We start from the raw sequence: 19700 nt of genomic DNA on the forward strand, positions 1-19700 counted from the left end.
TTTGGACATTTCTTTTTAAATGGTTCTTCACCATGAAAGTTTGAGAAACACCATACTACAGCCCTTGGGCTGTCTGTCTGGTTTTGTAAATAACGTTTTGTTGGAACACAGCCATTCCCATTCAGTTATGTATTATATAGGGCTGCTTTTTCTCTCCAATGGCAGAATTGAGTCATTGTGGCAGATACTGTGTATCTCCCAAAGCCTAAAATATTCACTCTGCCCTTCAGAGGTACAGTTTGCCAACCCCTGTTCTGCTCTATCTCCCCCTAGTTCCCCAGCTGGACTGAACTCCAGGGACCCACAGTTGCTGCTGTTCCTTCCCTGTCTCATTTTCTCACTCCCTGCCACTACCTCCTAGATCTCCCAAATAAATGACTTGTACTCATTCTTGACCCCACAGTTGACTTCTGGGGGACCCCAACCAATGCACACATGTACTTATGAGTTCTAAACCCAAGACAAACTCACTAACAGAGTTGGGACCACTTACTAGCAGTGTCAACCTCAGCACATCAATGAAGCTCTCACATTCCGCTGACCCCTACTCCTGTCTCTTCTGCAGCACCATGTGAAGATTCAACTTTGTGGGCATAAATTTTTCTGATTCATTTACTGGCGCTTATCAAGTGTCACCTCAGCACCAGGAGTGGTGGGGAAGAGGATAGAGGGGGAGGAGGAAAGAAAAGACATGTCCCACCCCCACTTTATTGCTGCTGCTTTCATTTGTGTCTCTCTACCCCTCCTAATTACTTAGGTCACTTTAGACTTTAATTCTGTCTTCTAAAGTATAACACAGTCATAATTAGGCCATATGTTAATTAGCAAGATGACGTCTTGTCACTCATGAGAGATGTGGATCACCTCAGAAAGTATCATAGAAAGGGGAGTTCAGTGGGACAAGGAAGTCTAAAGAGGCTGAAAGTGACTGTCTAGTTGAAACTGCCTTAGGAGAAAATGGGGGGGTGCAAGAGGGCAAAAGGATGGGGTCACACAAAGAAAAAGACCTAGAATTGACCTCTTTTCCACTCTAGGAATGAGATGTAAGCCAGGAGGTAAGCCTGAGGCTGAGAAGCCACCAGGGATGGCAGAATCTCCTGAAGGACTGGAGTTGGCCGGGGCTGAGGTCAAGGCCCCGATGGAGACCGCAGGCAAGGTGAGTGTCAAGCATGCTCCCATCTCTTATCCCTGGAAGCCCATGGGGATGCCAATCAAAAATCAAGGCCACTCTCTGCCTCCATGGCCTCACTAAATGTCTCTGGGAAATCTGAAAGTGGGGTTCTGGTAGCCTGGGACTCTTTCTGTTTGCTCTTCACTAACTTCCTGTTGGCCCTTCTGTTTCTAACTATACTTATTTTCTGACATTCTCAGGATAAGAAAGCTGCAGACAGGATTGGGCAGGTCATGATGGTTTCCTATTTCAGATAGTGTCACCTTTATCATTCAGGAGACAGTTTTTCAGGAAACTAATTACTCAGGGAATTCATGATTAGATGTAGTGACATGTGAATCATAAAGATATTAACCTTCCTCCAGTTTGCTGTCAAAACATGATGCAATAGGAACTTGTTCTGTCACCATCCAACTAGTGGATGAAAGGGACTAGGGCAGTCGTTTTAAGTTGTATATTTAAGCCTTGATTTCGGGAAAAGTCATTTGACACAGGAACTCTCAAAGCATACCAAAGGGGACTGTGGGGGAAAGTTCGTGCTAATAACAGTATTAATAAGTATTATGATTATTGGTGCTAATATCTGTTGAGTTCCTACTATACTCCAAACCTTTACAGGCATTACTTCTAATATTCCTAACAACATTTCCAGGAAAGTATTATTACCCCCATTTAACTTGAGGTCCACAACCACAGAATCATATTCAAAGATCACACTGCCAGCTGAGACAAAACTGAAATCCATGTTATTTTATTTTATGTCTAACATTTGATCTCTTGTCAGTATACTGGGGTCAGCAAACTTTTTCTGTAAAGAGCCAGGTAGTGAATGTTTTCCATTTTGCCGGGCAGTATGTGTTGCAACTACTTGATTTCACTTTTGTGTATAGGCAGCCACAGACAATACATAAGTGAATGAGTGTGGCTGTTCCAATCAAACTCTATTTATGGACATTAAAATTTGTTTTAAATATAATTTTCACATGTCATGAATTATCATTGTTCTTTGGACTTGTTTCCCAACTGTTTAAAAGTGGCAAGCTCATTCTGCCTGCAGGCCACACAGGCAGGTAGGTGGCAGCGCAGGTTTGGCCCACAGGCTGTAGTTTGCTGACGCCTGCACTCTACAAAACTGCCAATCTAATGACTTAAGAAAATTATGACATGAAAGCAACCGAGCTACGTGTTTTAGCTAAGGGATCCAAGTCAAGTAGGGAAAGGTTATTGGACCCTAAACTGTAGGAAACAATAGTTCTCATTCTGTCTCTACCATCAAATTAAATAGGTAGATTTAGGTACATAAAAACTTCTGGGTCTTGTTCTCCTCATCTCCCAAATGAGATAAGCCCCTAACAGCTCCACTATTCTTTGATTCTAATAATAGTATGCCTGCACCAAATGATTTCCATAAAATCAGAATTTGAGTCTAAGATGTTTGCTTGCATGGTGCTATCAATGATATGGGAAAGACTGGGGGAGAAGCAGGTCTGTGGATGACAGTAGGAGTTTGGTTGTGAACTAGTTAAGTTTGAGACACCTAATAGACATAAGTGGAGACAGTTACATGTAAGAACCTGGAGAGAGCAGGACTAGAAATTGAAATTTGGGAGTCATTAGCATGTAGACTGAATCTGGGTATATCATGGCATTGAATAAGATCTTTTAGGGCAAGATGGCATAACCTTGGCATTATTGATATTCAGGGTGGGATAATTCTTTGTTGTGGCAGCTGTCTTGCCCTCAGTGTATACTGTAGGGTATTTAGCAGCATCCCTGACCGCCACCCACTCGATGCAATTAGCACCCCTCCTCACCCCACCTCCACTGTAACAACCAAAAATGTCTCTTGATGTGCCAAGTGACCCCTGTAAGTGAACATCACCCTTGGTAGAGAATCACTATTTTAGGGCAAAGGCTGAGGATTGTCCCCAAGGATTCAACTTGGAAGGTCAGAAAAAGGAGGAAGAAATGGGAAAAAAGACTGAGAAGGAGTGGCCAGTGAAATAGGATAAAAACTCATATGTGAGGTCCCAATTATTTAGTCTGGACTTGGTTTAACAGTTGATGAAAGGCAGAGGTAGAGATCAGACAAGAATTAAAGGTCCACAGCTTGGCGCTAAGCCCACGGAGCTCCACCATACTTCCTTCGTGGGACCCCCAGGGGTCGTTGAAGGGCCAGGGCCACATGAAGCATTAAGATCATACATTTTCAAACCGCATGGATCCTGAAGACAGCACAGTGGATGAGTGTTTCCTAGTGGGAAATTAAACTAAATAGGAGGTTAAAAGTAACATTTAGAAACCAAATATAGAGACCTTTACATGTTTCTTCTTCCTTATTTTATTTTTAGAAATAACCCTCAGAGCATAAAAACCTCATTGTCTGGGTCACCCAGCAGGAGAAAAACAAGAGCAGAAATAGAGTTGCTATGGTTTTGAGGAAAAGCAAAAGGGAGTTAAGACCTGGGACTTTTGCCATCCTGAGTTGCAGGATGGACCCTTTCTGTTTTGTGATCTCTTCACTTACTTGATGCCCAATAGTAGTTTAAAAAAAAAAATGAGGGAACAGGTTATGTGAACTTCCTCTTTATACATTTGAAAATTGAATAGCCATGACTTAATAAAGGCCCAATATAAAGGTTAAAAAAAAAATCAATCCCTCATGTTGAAATTAATGTTATTAGATATGAGTGCCTCCTAGCCACATATCTGACACTAAAGGACCAAAAGGAGAAATGCCTGCTTTTCCCTTCTTATTTAAGTCTTCTCACTCCAAAATGGAGATGATAGATTTACCTCCTGAACGTATTGTGTAAAAGTACCTAACAGTGCTTCATGCCTACTTGGCCTTCTATAAACATTTAAAAATAGTAACAATGTGTGTCCTTGTTGTGATGGTTACACAAGTGTAAACATGTAATAAAATTCCGTAGAACTAGGTGCTGCACCCCCACTCCAAAAAGAGTACAGCAAAAGAATGAAATCCAAGTAACATTATCAGTTCATAGTGCTGTATCAATGTCCGTTTCTTGGTTTTGACAATGTACTCTAGTTATGTAAGATGGTCTCATTTGGGGAAGCTGGGTGGAGGGCACTTTATATTATTTTTGCAACTTTTTATGAGTCTTAAACTATTTCAAATAAAAAAGTTAAAAAGAAACAAATAGTCATTGAAATAGATTGAAAAGACACCTGTTTGTCACTATTGGGCAGCTCAGGATTGTTTGTTTTATGGTCAACTTTACCTTGTAGATTCATTTTTATTTTAATGGAGCCCTATATCATGAGTAAGCCAAATTACCAGGTTTTATGTGTAAAAGACAAAATAGAATCTAATAAGTACATGTCAAGCTAATAGGCAATAGGTTGTAATTCAGATCATGAACCTAAATTGATTTAAGTAAGTATGTAATCATGAAACCCAGTGATAGGTTAAAGTCTGAAATTAAACAGTATTATCATTCAGTACTTTTGGCATTTTTTATTTTTGGATAGTCCAAGACTCATCTAAGTTTGCCAGAGACTGAAATTTTCACACAACACATCCTTAAATTCCCTGAGAAGTAGAAAGTAGAGGTGGCTTGCGTGCTTTTTTAGGTGAGAATTTGTACTTCAGCAGACTTTGGGGAGGGCAAGCCTCTTCTATCTTGCTGATATGCCTAAGATGTGATCTATTTATATTACAAACCATATGCAGAGCTTGGCAAGCCTTTCTGTAAATGAGCTCATAGGCTCTGCCCTAAAATAGGAGGCTGGGAGGGGGGTGCCAAAGATATTAGGGACCTTTTACAACCATTACGCCTCTTGGTGATGATTGAACAGGAAGGAAGAACACAATCTATGAGTTCTGATAGGAAAGATAAATAATAAATACCTGTCAGGGGGAACAAGATGCTCTCTTCGGTCTTTGCAGGTCAAATTCTTAAAGACTTTTTCGCTCATCAAGTTCTTAAAAATTTGAGTACTTTTTAGTGGGTTTTCCCTTTTAGTGTATTGTACAAATTGCAAGTACAGATAATTTCAGATTTGTCTTAGTGATGGCCTCCTTCAAAACATGATGAATTTTATCTAGAGCTTCATGCAAAGCAACGAGTATTTATAGAACATTTTATCCAGGGTTAAATAATTAAGTTTATCTGTAAGGAAATAGAGAAGAGCAGTTGCTGACCTCAGAAGGCTCCCAGGCAAGTAGGAAAGAGATGAGAAAACAAACAAGTGTATTACAAAATGACAAGCACAGTGAGAAAGGCACATACGAGGCTCAGAGAAAGGCACAAGAGGAAAGGCATTGACTGTGTAGGACAGCGTGGCTCAAGCCAGGCCTGCAAGAGGATGTATTCTTGGGTTGTGGTGAGTGTGCTGCAAGAATTTTAAAATTTTGTGTTTTCATTTAGATGGAAATTATATGTATACATACATACAGATAAATATATTTTATTCCAGTTATCTGGACGAGTCTGTATCTTAAGAAAAATATTTTTTATTGTAGTAAGCACATTTAACATGAGGTCTACCCTCTTACATTTTTAAGTGCAGAATACAGTATTGTTAGTTATAGGCACAATGTTGTTCAGCAGATCACTAGAGCTTATTTTTCTTGCATACTTGAGAGTTAATGCCCATTGAGTAGCATCTCCCTGTTTCTCCTTCCCCCAACCCCTGACAACATGCTCTCTGCTTCTGTGCATTTGACTACTCTCAATTTCCCATTTAAGTGGATTCTTATAGCGTTTGTCCATGTGTGATTGGCTTATTTCACTTAGCATAATGTCCTTGAGGTTCATTCACGTTGTCCTATATTGCAGGGTTTCCTTTTTAAGGGTGAATAATACTCCATTGTGTGTATATGCTGTGTTTTCTTTATCCATCCATCTGTCCATGAACACGTAGGTTGCTTCCACATCTTAGTTATTGTGAATTGGATGGGCCTGTATCTTATTGAATATTCATGGCTACATGGTTTTGGTGCATTTGCATCTATGTACTATTCAAATAACTATTTTGCTTTAGTTTGAATAGAAGGAAATGGGTAAGAAAACTGAGTCATTCCACAGCACAGGGTAGTTGGGAACATGGAACTTTAAGAACCTGGACTAGAGCATCATTGGCATATTCCAAATTCCAGTATATGTTTTGCATAGATGCCACCTTTATTTGTCCCAACAAGGAAAACTTCCTTAATAGGAAGTATAAAAGTAGATACTCAATGAAGAATTTGGGTGTTCCTAATTTCAGCCACAACTGATTGAGATATCCATTTAGTGCCTGAATGATACTCAGTACTTACCTTGCCTTTAAATGAACAGGAAAGCTGTGCCATTCCCCATTCTCCATATTCTTGTCATGATCCAGTCAGCAGAAATCTTAATACTTGAATGAAAAGGCCAGAAGAAATATAGATACATTGGCAGTGTGTCAGTCAGAAATTGTATTCAGCTGTTAGTAATAAAAACCCATGAACAGGTTGCTTAAATTATGGCTTTATCAAGTCCAGAGTAGTTAGTCCAAGGCTGTTACAGTGCTTACATGATATAACCAAGGGCCCATGCTCCTTTTGACTTTGTGCTTTGTCATCCTAATCCTCCTGTTTTCAAAATGGTTGTCAGAGTGCCAGCCATCATATTTTCATTCGGTGTATCAAGAAGTGGGATGAGCAAAGAGAAAAGGCATATGCCAATTGGGTTAAACACTTAAAATTGCTTTCCTGGAAGTCCCCTTCAGTGACCTTTACTTACATCTCATTGACTAGGACTATCTCAAATACTCCTAGTTATAAGGAGACATGAAATTTTATAGTTTGTTGCATTGTCCCTTCAAATAATCTCAGGGCTCAAGTAATACAGAAAAGAGAAAATAGATATTTGGTAGACAGCTGGTAGCCTCTGCAACATTGGGATCTTATTATTATTGATCTCTTGATCCAACTTCAGCAACTACCCACTTCCAGGCTTCTTGATATAGGAGACAAAGAAACCCTATTTGTTAGAGTTACAGTTATCTAGGTGTTTATTTGCAGCTAAATATATTCCTAATTGAAACAAATATAAACACTGCTTATTGATGTTTAACTTTTAGAGTTGACTCATTGACCATGAATCACAAATTCAAATCTGTTTGGAACTAGATAGGCAACGGGAATGCCTTTTTTCAAGTGGGCCACTGCTGCTGCTATTGACTGAGGAGATTGTTTTCATGCAGCATTGGCAGTCCTTGTTAGCAGATAAAAAAAATTTCAAGAGAACCAGAAAGCTGGATCTTTATGCATATTGCAGGTCAGAATATTCTTTTCACACTACATTATTGTATGAAGAAAAGAATCTCATTTCTTTATTTAGTCTGTAATTATGGCCTCTTCCATTCGCCCTTCTGCTAGTTAGAGGAAAAACACAAGAAAATACAAATAACACCTGAAAGTCAATCTTGTTTAAGTGTTAGTATACTCTGAAAATTTAGGAAATGTTGCTTTCTTCTTTTTAAAATTACTAAGATTTGTTCAAATACCATAAAATTCACACTTTCAATGTTTACCATTCGGTAGTTTTTAGTATATTCACAAGGTTGGGCAACAATTGCCACTATCTAATTCCAGAACATTTAATCACCCCCAAAAGAAATCCATGCCCATTAGTAGTTACTCCCCTACAACCCCCCCACCCCTAGAAACTACTAATCTACTTTGTATCTCTATGGATTTGTCATTTGTACAAATAGACATTTCATGTAAATGGGATCATGCAATATGTGGCTCTTTATGACTTCTTTCACTTAGTATAACATTTTCAGGGTTTATTCCTTTGTAACCTGTCAATACTTCATTCCTTTTTATGTCTGAATAATATTCCATTGTATGGATAGATCACATTTGTTTATCAGTGGATGGACATTTGAGTTATTTACATTTTTTGGCTATTATGAATAGTGCTGCTATGAACATTTGTGTACAGGTCTTTACGTGGGCATATGTTTTCACTTCTCTTACGTATATACCTAGGACTAAAATTGCTGAGTCATAGGGAAACTTTGTACTCAACCTTTTGAGGAACTACTAACTGTTTTCCAAAGGGCCTGCACCAATTTACATTCCCACCAGCAGTGCATGAGGGCTCCAATTTCTCTACTTTCTTGTCAACCCTTGTCATTGTCTGTTTTTTGATTATAGCCATCCTAATGGGTATGAATTAGTATGTCATTGTGGTTTTGATTTTAATTTCCTTAATTACTAACAATGTTGAGGATCTTTTTCTGTGCTTATTGGCTATTTGTGTATCTACTTTGGAGAAATGCCTATTTAAATTCTTTACCTATTTTAAAAAATGCATCATTTGTCTTTTTATTACTGAGTTGTATTCTTTGTATATATGTTATTAGTATATATGTTATTGCTGTATTTTTCAGGTCACAAATGGTTGAAACTTGGCAACTATTATGGTTCAAGTGAATATAAAAATGCCCAGTGTCCTCCTGCTTTTCTTCCTAGAAGAACACTGAGGTGTGTGGGGTAGCGTGTAGCTTTTGTAACTTCCTGGTAGGAAGGAAAAGTCAGGCTCTTTGGATCTTCTTCTGAGCTCCTGAAGCAATGCCACTTATCTACTTGGGTGCTGCTAGCTTGGCTTGTGTTTATGACCCACATCTTTGATGGGAGAATTGGTGATCCAGGCACTCTTGGCTTTATGATGGTTTTGTGTTGCTGTGGTTGCTTTAGCTTCAGCTCTTCCTCTGTTGTTACTTTAGACCCCTCTGAAGTGCTAGCTAAACAGTTCCATTTGTCCCTGTCTTAGTCCTTTTGGGCTGCTTTAACAAAATGCCACATACTGGGTAGCTTGTAACACCAGAAGTTTATTTCTCACGGTTCTGGAGGCTGGAAGTCCAAGATCAGGGTGCCAGCATTGTCAGGTGAAAGTCCTCTTCTGGGTCACAGACTTCTCATTGTGCCCTAATATGGTGGAAGGGGTGAGGGAGCTCTGTGAGATCTCTTTTTTAAGAACACTAATCCCATTCATGAAGACTCTACCTGCATGATGTAATCACCTCCCAAAGTCCCCATCTCCTAATACCATCACCTTGGGGGGTCGGAATTTCAACATGTGATTTTGAGCGAGGGACACAAACATTCGGAGTATAGGAACTCTGACTCAACTGGTCTTCTATAGACTATTCAGTGGATACCACCTTACACCCACTACGACCATTCCCTCTAGCAAACTCCACATCTAGAAACAGCTACTTTCCATAGTGGAACCCAGGGCAACTTGATAAATTTCAGGGTCTTCTTTGGCATGACATGGTTTTTAGGCAAGGTGAGATGATTGCACTGCAGAGTGGTATGATGAAACTTCATTTCAGAGTCCTAGGTCCTCTGAATTCTCCCTTATTTTTCCAGTCTCTCCTTTGCCAGGCACATACTAAAGAGAAGAAATCAGGAAACCCAGCTGCCCACTTTGCTCTCTTGCTTTTTTCTTTCTCACAATTCCACAGATCAGAAGACGGAAGTGTGTATTAGTCAGTGTAACTCCAGGGGGAAAATCCCGGGGCAAAATACCTTTGAAACCAAAATCAGTCAAAGGGAGAAATAAAGTTTAAGAAACCCATTTATTTCTTACAAGCAGTCATCCTGGCTCTCTTGACCTGGCTGCAACAGAGCTCCACCCAACCTCTCCTGTCCAGATAAACCCTTCCTCACCCACGTGATTACCTATTGATATGGAGATGGATACTTCTCTACATCCCTTGGAAACACCTATTGATATGCAGATGGATTAAAACCAGATGAGAGATTCTGGGAATATTGCAATTTTGCCCACAGCCCACCCCTCCAGAAATCTCATCTCACATTCTACATGTTCCCCATCTTCCTAATGGCTCCTGTGTGAGAAAACTGGAGCACTGTAACCAGACTAATAACATAAAATCATGATAATCCTCCAGCCAGAGGATGCAGCTAGGTTCAAAGTCCTATGCAGATTAAGTCCATAGCTTGCCCATTCCACAGGCAGTCAGTAGCTAAACAGGTAGGGAGTTTAGAGCAGTCATCACGCCACAGCTGGAGCCAGGGGGCAGGACCAGGCCACAAGGACTATAGAAGAAAATAACCTTAAAGGCAATAAGATACATGTTTTAATGACACCAACATAGGCACATCTTGTCTTTCAGGTAAGATGCATGTAAGAGAGCATTCCTGTGACAGGACAGTGTCAGGAATGGGATCTCGTCCTGGTCTAGTATACCAGACCTTCACCCCCCTCCCTGTGGGAGTTACAGGTGGGTCAATGTATAGGGCTATGGGAGGTACATGCACTGGCCATAAAGATAAAACAAAACTTCTCTGTAAGATGCTCTTACCTCCTGGACGTTTTGGATACACTACCATGATCTTTGGGGGTGCTCCTGCTGTTACTCCAGGAATACACGTAAGGCTAGCTTCCAGGCATTTTCCCCAAGGTGCCAAAAGGGCCAGCCATCCCTGGTCCATGTGTTGAAATGTCCAGGGCCACGTCCATTCAACAGTGTCTCCAGGGTTTAATGCAGTTGGGCTGACAGCAGGATGTTGCTCTGCTGGCCATATTCTGGCTTCAATAACTCCTCTTTGGTTTGCACATACAGTTGTATCGGAGAGGCAGCAATGTGTGTGAGCATATCCACAGGGCTCAAGGCTCCTTTTCAGGGCTTCTCATTCAAACGCCGTAGCACTGTCCATAACGAACTGACCAGCCCTGTAGACTATCGGTGTCTGATTTCAGACCAGATTTCAACAAACCATTGTATCTCTCTATCATGCCTACCCCGGTAGGGTTATATGGTACATGAAACTTCCACTTTATTCCTAACTGCTGCATCCATTTTTGTGATGCATGTCCAGTAAAGTGGGTGCCTTGATCACTCTAAATCACCTGCGGCCAGCAAGGCCCCTTTTGGTGGTTTGCTGATCTGCATGACATGCAGGAAAAGCAACCAACAGGCCAGTAGCCTTGTCCACAGAACTCATGGCATACTGATATCCTTCTGATCTGTGCAGAGGCCCAATATAGTCTGTCTGCCACCTGACAAGAGGTATTAGCCTCTTTTCTGTTGTCCCATGTTGCTGCAGGACTCAGTGTCAGTCTCTCTTAGAGCACACAAGGCACTCCTTCTGGACTTTGCTGACTTCTTCAAAGGTCAATGGCAAGCCCTGCTGATGGGCTACAGCTCACATTGTCTTTTGCTCCACATGCAACAAACACTGATGTAACCATTGGGATACATCAGAGGCAGGCTTTCCTTCTAGCCAGTGCACCTGGGCTAGTGTGTCTGCTTCATCATTCCCTGGGGATGCCAAAGGCAAGTGGCAGTCACATGGTATACAGTAACAATCTTAGTTTGACCAGAGGCTCATCCAGTTGGCATGGTACCATGTTGATAGCCACAGGGTCAAGCCCTGATAGATGGCTGAACTGTCAGTGCAGACAACTATAGGGGAGGGCTCCTGGGTGATTATGAGCCATACTACCCACAACTCAGCCCATTGGCTGCTCTTCTCCCTCCATCCTCCATCCATATTGTCTCAGTCTTAGGATGGAAAGCCACAGCCCTCCACTTCAGGGGCTGCCCACGACTAGAGCCATCTGTGTACCAAGCATCTTCAGGTATAGGAGCTTTTCCTTCCTGATAAGAACTCTTGGCTACCAATGGCTCAAAATCAAGTTCTTCCCACTTTCTACTGGTATACGTCACTGGTCCCAGTGAGTGTTGGAGTTCTCTACTTAAGGGGCTAGTAGACAGGGTACTACACTGCTGTAAATATGCACCCCATTTGGCCAGTGTAGGCATCTGTGCCACACCACTCCGTGGCCTTTGGTTCCAGTCTTGCACCCACCCCACAATGGGGGTGGTTATTACTTTTGATGGAGCTGTTTTGGTGATGGGCTCCTCTGTAGCCAGCAAGGCATGGTACACAGCAGCCAGTTGCTTCTTTATCAAGGTGTGCCAGACCTCTGCTCCTTTCCATAGTTGTGACCAGAATCCAATGGGTTGGCATGTCTGTTCAAGCTGCTGCCAAAGACCCCATCCATAACCATCTTCGGTTACATGAACATCTAGCTCACAGGGCCTTGATGAGTTGATGACACTCAAGGCCTGTATGGCCTTGACTGCCCACTTGGCAGCAGTAAAAGCAGCTGCACATGTCTCATCCCAGTCCTGCCTGATGCCTTTTCTAACCAACCGGTATAAAGGCTTCAGAATTTGTGCCAAGTGTAGGACAAACACTCTCCAGTAGCCCAAAAGACACCAAAACTCCTGTAATACTGCCCCAGTGATAGGAGTAGAGAAAGCCTGGACCTTGTCTATGACTGCTTCAGGAATAACTAGTTTTACCCGACCAGACAACCCCTAAGAATTTTACAGGCAAACCAGGTCCCTGAACCTTGGTGCTGTTCACAGCCCATCCTTTCTCCAGCAGTCTAGGAACTGCCTCCTTCTAAATCTGCAAGAGAATCAAACTTGAGCATAATGTCATCAATGTAGTGATACAGCTGCACCATTGTGGTTTCTTCTATGTGGCTAAGTCTTGGGCTACAAGTCTGTGACAAATGGTGGGACTGTGCAGGTATCCCTGTGGAAGGACAGTGAATGTCCACTGCTGGCCTTCCCACATGAAGGCAAACTGTTCCTGACTTTCCTGTGCTATGTCAGTAGAGAAGAAAGCATTAGCAGGGTCCACAACATAATGATACATCCCTAGTTCATGACTAAGGGTGTCTGTAAGGGCTGCTATAGAGGGCACAGCAGCATGCAAAGGGAGTGTGACTTTATTCAATTCCTTGTAGTCCACGGTCATATGCCAGAAGCTGTCTGGCTTTTTCACTGGGCACACTGGGGAATTAAAAGGACTACGAGTGGGCTTTATGATGCACACCTTCTCCAACTCCTATAGAGTTTCTTCAATTTCCTTGTGCCCCCAGGCAATTTATACGGCTTAGTATTTGTCACTTGCCGAGGTATAGGCAGAGCTACAGGTGGGTGCTTAGCATGTCCCCTCAGAACTGCCTTTACCATACATACCCTCAGTCTGAACTCACCTGCAGTGATCTGTAACCACAGGCCCTGCAGGATATCCACCCCCAATATATATTCAGGGATGGGAGAAATGTACACAGTATACTGCTTTGGGGATAAACACCCTATCCCCAATGGAATTTGGGCTTTCTTCACTCTAATTGCCTCACCCCCATAGCCATCTCTCACAGCAGGGGTCCCAGGAAACACTCAGGGTTGCCATAAATCAGACAACATTCATCTCCTGTGTCCACCAGTGCCAGGACATGTTATACATTCACAGGGAACCAATGAATTGCTAATTCTACATGTGGTCTCTGGTCCCTACCATGTACCCCAAGGTAGGGCCTTGTCCCTCCCCTCAGTTGAACTGCAATGTCCGATCGTTGTCCTGTGGGGGTGAGGGCCTAGGCAGAGCCGGAGTACTGTCCCCCAGGAAGTCTTGCAGGGACACAGGCTGGACATGGGGCTTTGCCTCCAGCTTCCATGTCTTGGACCTCAGCGGCTAGAACTGCTGCTCTAACTTTATTTGGTGCCACAGTTCTAATAAGATCCTACTGGGCTGCCCATCAAGTTTTTCCTTCACTACCCCTGCCTTTATCAAATCAACCCACATCTAGGTGCTTGAGACATTCATGGTGCCCTTTGCACCTCTCCTTTCAGTCATAGCTGATACTTCCTTCCATGCTCTTACTGTTTGAACCTCCCGCAGATCTGCTAAAGTATGAGTAGCCTCACTTACGGGTTGTTCTATGAGGGGGGCAAGAATAGTCCCTAGAGACCCAAAGAGAGATGGGGGAGCTGTATGGAGAACCATATTTCTCATTCCTACAGTGAACAACTCCTCATCAGGGCCCTGAGAGTCCATGTTATAGAAGATATTTTTCATGTCTAGCTCCCATAACACCTGGAGCTCTGCATACATTTTCCAGCTAGTGGGTAAATATGGTAAATAACCCTGATTAGGCCAAACTGCCCTGATGGCTGCTGTCAGCCAATCCAGAAGCATCGATTCCCTGAGGTGACAGGTACTTTGCATCTGCTGCCGGAGAGAAGGTGAGTCTTCAGGGAAATCAGTCTGCTCATTTCAGAACCTGACATAACAATGTTTTCCAACCCCATATCCCAGAGATGCAAAAGCCATGTAGGCAGAGGTTCTGATGGCTTCTGCCTATACCAGACGCTCATGTCCACCAGCTGATCCTGCGTATAAGGGCAGAGCATGGAGGGCTCCACAACCTGGGTAGGGGGTGGCTCCTCCCCCTGAGGAGCCTGGGGTTGTTGTGTTTATACTTTCTTAATTACACCTGGGTGGGCCCTTAATACAGGAGAGGCTGGTGCCTTAGTCACTGGCCTTGGTGACAGATCAGCCCTCAGTACCACCCCCTCATCCTCTCCTGCCACCTCCACCATTTCCAGGGCTGAAGGCACCGCCCTTTCCTCCCCCTCCCCCATGACCTCCTGCAACAACGCAGACTCTCCTGCTGCCTCCCCTTGCTGCTGCTAAGGAATCTTCCAGGAGTGTGACCTGTCTTTCAATAACTCTCTTCCTTAAGGATATCCCATAGGTTATTGCCCAGCTCCTCCAAGTGATGCTGAAGAGTGTCTCCTGTCGAAGTCTCTCTCTCTCTCCTCAGTGACCCTCTCTCACTCCCTGATAACCCTCCCTCTTTCCTTGATAACACTTTCCACTATCTCCACAAAAAGAGATCCTATGATCCCAGCGGCTACATTCAGGGCCTCTAAGTAGTCTTCTATGTGACCGAGAGCTAATTTTGCAGCTTCCGGTTTCTCCACCCTGCCCCAATTTAGGGGAAGGCCCCACCCCTCTAGGAGGTTCTTTACTCTATACCAATTCCCCAGTAGGGACTCCCCAGTTGGAAGCCCCATATGTAAGGGTATCCCAAGTGAAGCTGCACCCTCTACCGCTGCAGCCACTGGGGCCTCCCCACCATCCCTAGAGACAGCCTGCCCAAGGGTAGCACCCATGTAGACAGATTTCGGGTTCAGAGGTTCTGCCAACTACCACCAGATGTAACTCCGGGGAAAAAATCCTGGGGCAAAGTACTTTTGAAACCAAAATCAGTTAAAGGGAGAAATTAAGTTTAAAAAATGCATTTATTTCTTACAAGCAGTTGTTGCATTTCTCTTGACCCATGTGCAGCAGAAGAGAGCTCCACCCAACCTCTCCTGTCCAGATAAACCCTCATTCATCCATATAATTACCTATTGATATGAAGATGGACTTCTCTACACCATTGGAAACACCTACTGATATGCAGGTGCACTAAAGCCAGGTGAAAGATTCTGGAAATATTGCAATTTTACCTACAGTCAGGGTTCTCCAGAGAAACAGAACCAATAGGATGCCTGTGTGTGTGTGTGTGTGTAAACATACTTACTTTAAGAAACTGGCTCATGCAGTTATGGAAACTGACAAGTTCCATGATTTAGAGGGTGAGTTGGCAAGCTGGAGACCCAGGAGAGCCAATGTTGTATAGATCCAGTCAAAGTCCAAAGGCCTGAGACCCAGGAGAGCCAATGGTATCGTTCTAGTCCAAAGGCTAGCATGCTCAAGACCCAGGAAGAGCCCATGTTGAGTTTGAATCTGAGTGCAGGAAAAAGCTCATGTCCCAGTTTGAAAGCTATCAGGTGGGAGTAGCTCTTTCTTACTTGGAGAAGCATCAGGCTTTTTGTTCTATTCAAGCCTTCAATGGATTGGATAAGGCCCAACCACATTAGGGCGGACAATTTCCTTTACTTAGTCTACTGATTTAAATGTTAATCTCATCCACAAACACCCTCACAGAAACACTGAGAATAATGTTTGACCAAATAAATATCTAGGCACTCCATGGCCCAGGCTAGTTGATGCATAAAATTGACCATCACAGAAGGCTATCCCTTAACTTCCATTATAGCTAGTATGACCTATAAATTGTATCATCTGATTGGGAACACATTTGAGAGTGAAAGGAGGCACTGGCATGGACGAGTGTAAACTGGGAGTATACAAGTCAAACTAGGTTGTTTAGTGACCCTAGTTAAAACATATCCTCTGACTGCCATACATAGTGTGTGTCCAGCTGGCAGAGATGGAGGATTACCTACTCTCAGGCTACTATAGAAATCTCTGAGGCTGGGTCCTCAAAGCTTGTCCCTTAGCAAACTTAAGAGGGACGTAGAATAATCTGAAAGTCCTCTCTCAAGAAAAAAGCTAGTTTTGAAGGATTAGTATCCTGCTTCATACACCTATTTTTGAAGACTAGAAGATGATATTCCCTTAGACTTTCTCTTTAAATTTCCTCTGTAATGAATTCTGGTCTCTCTCCAAGCAACTGGATGACTGAGCATTCTAAGGTGAAGGTCATGAAATTGAGAAGGCAAAAGAGTGAAGCAGAAAAGAAATATTAAGAAAGTAGTACTTTGGTTGCAGGTAAAATCTGAGTTTAAAATACTGGGGAACTAATAAATAGATCTCTATTTAAATCAAGCAAAACACATCTCTATCCATTGTATTCTCAGGGGCCAACTGTCTTTGACCCTTGCTGGACAAATAACAGATGAGTTTTCTTTTTAATTAAGGTATCATTGATACACAATCTTAGGAAGGTTTCACATGAGCAACATTGTGGTTTCAACATTCACCCATATTATCAAGTCCCCCCCACACCCCACTGCAGTCACTGTCCATCAGTGTAGTAAGATGCTACAGAGTCATTACTTGTCTTCTCTGTGCTATATTGCCTTCCCCATGACCTACCTATATTGTGAGTGCTAATTATAAGGTCCTTTAATTCCCTTCTCCCTCCCTCTGTACCCACCCTCCCTAAACCCTTCCCTTTGGTAACCACTAGTCCCCTCTGGAGGCTGTGAATCTACTGCTGTTTTCCTATTTTCTTCTTTCAGTTTTCCTTTGTTCTTATACTCCACAAATGAGTGAAATCATTTGGTACTTGTCTTTCTCCACCTGGCTTACTTCACTGAGCATAATACTCTCTAGCTCCATCCATGTTGTTGCAAATGGTAGGATTTGTTTTCTTTTCATGGCTGAATAATAGCCAATTGTGTATATGTACCACCTCTTCTTTATCCATTCATCTACTGATGGACCACTTAGGTTGCTTCCATATCTTGATTATTGTAAATAGTGCTGTGATAAACATAGGGGTGCATATGTCTTTTTGAATCAGGGATCTTCTTTTCTTGGGGTAAATTCCTAGGAGTGGAATTAGTGACTCAAATGGTATTTCTATTTTTAGTTTTTTGAGGAACCTCCATGTTGCTTTCCGCAATGGTTGAACTAATTTACATTCCCACCAACAGTGTAGGAGAGTTCCCCTTTCCCCGCTTCCTCGTCAGCATTTGTTGTTGTCTTTTTGGTGTTGGCCACCCTAATTGGTATGAGATGATATCTCATTGTGGTTTTTATTTACATTTCCCTGATGATAGTGCTGTGGAGCATCTTTTCATGTGCCTATCGGCCATCTGAATTTCTTCTTTGGAGAAGTGTCTCTTCAGATCCTCTGCCCATTTTTTAAGCGGGTTATTTGTTTTTTGGGTGTTGAGGCATGTGAGCTCTTTATATATTTTGGATGTTAACCCCTTATCAGATATGTCATTTATGAATATATTCTCCCATATTGTAGGATGCATTTTTGTTTTGCTGATGGTGTCCTTTGCTTTACAGAAGCGTTTTAGCTTGATATAGTCCCATTTGTTCATTTTTGCTATTTCCCTTGCCCGAGGAGATATGTTCAGGAAAAGTTTTTCATGTTTATATTCAAGAGATTTTTGCCTATGTTTTCTTGTAAGAGTTTTATGGTTTCATGACTTACATTCAGGTCTTTGATCCATTTCAAGTTTACTTTTGAGTGTGGAGTTAGACAATAATGCAGTTTCATTCTCTTGCATATAGCTGTCCAGTTTTCCCAACACCATTTGTTGAAGAGGTTGTCATTTCTTCATTGTATATCCATGGCTCCTTTATCGGATATTAATTGGCCATATATGTGTGGGTTTATATCTGGGCTCTCTATTCTGTTCCATTGATCGATGGGTCTGTTCTTGTGCCAGTACCAAACTGTTTTGATTACTGTGGCTTTGTAGTAGAACTTTAAGTTAGAGAGCGTAATCCCCCCAGCTTTATTCTTCCTTCGCTTTGGCTCTTCAGGTCTTTTGTGGTTCCATATGAATTTTAGAACTATTTGTTCTAGTTCATTGAAGAATGCTGTTGGTATTTTGATAGGGATTGCATTGAATCTGTAGATTGCTTTAGGCAGGATGGCCATTTTGACAATATTAATTCTTCCTATCCATGAGCACGAGATGTATTTCCGCTTATTGGTGTCTTTAAAGTCTCTCATGAGTGTCTTGTAGTTTTCAGGCTATAGGTGTTTCACCTCCTTGGTTAGTTTTATTCCTAGGTATTTTATTCTTTCTAATATAATTGTAAATGGGGTTGTTTTCCTGATATCTTTTTCTGCTAGTTCATCATTAGTATATAAAAATGCAACAGATTTTTGTGTATTAATTTTGTATCCCACAACTTTGCTGAATTCAGTTATTCTAGTAGTTTTTGTGGATTCTTTAGGCTTTTTATGTACAACATCATGTCATCTGCAAACAGTGACTGTTTAACTTTTTTACCAGTCTGGGGTCTTTTATTTCTTTGTGTTGTCTGATTGCCATGGCTAGGACCTCCAGTACTATGTTGAATAAATGTGGAGAGAGTGGGCATCCTTGCCTTGTTCCCGATCTTAAAGGAAAGGCTTTCTTTCAGCTTCTCGCTGTGAAGTATGATGTTGGCTGTGGATTTGTCATATATGACCTTTATTATATTGAGGTACTTGCCCTCTATTATTTTATTTTATTGAGAGTTTTTATCATGAATGAATGTTGAATTTTGTCAAATGCTTTTTCAGCATCTATGGAGATGATCATGTGGTTTTTGTCCTTCTTTTTGTTGATGTCATGGATGATGATGATAGATTTTTGAATTGTAACATCTTTGCATCCCTGGAATAAATCCCACTTGATCATGATGGGTAATCTTTTTTATGTATTTTTGAATTTGGTTTGCTAATATTTTGTTGAAGATTTTTGCATCTATGTTCATCAGGGATATTGGTCTATAATTTTGTTTTTTTGTGGTGTCTTTGTCTTGATATTTGTATTAGAATGATTCTGGCCTCATAGAATGTGTTTGGAAGTATTCCCTACTCTTCTACTTTTTTGGAAAACTTTAAGGAGGGTGGGTATTAGGTCTTCTCTATGTGTTTGATAAAATACAGTGCTGAAGCCATTTGGTCCAAGGGTTTTGTTCTTAGGTAGTTTTTTTATTACTAATTCAATTTCATTGCTAGTAATTGGTCTGTTCAGATTTTCTGTTTCTTCTTGGGTCAGTCTTGGAAGGTTGTATTTTTCTAGAAAGTTGTCCATTTCTTCTAGGTTACCCAGTTCATTAGCATATAATTTTTTATAGTATTCTCTAATAATT

Source organism: Manis javanica, chromosome X (genome assembly GCF_040802235.1).
Source record: "Manis javanica isolate MJ-LG chromosome X, MJ_LKY, whole genome shotgun sequence".
Taxonomy (NCBI): Eukaryota; Metazoa; Chordata; class Mammalia; order Pholidota; family Manidae; genus Manis; species Manis javanica.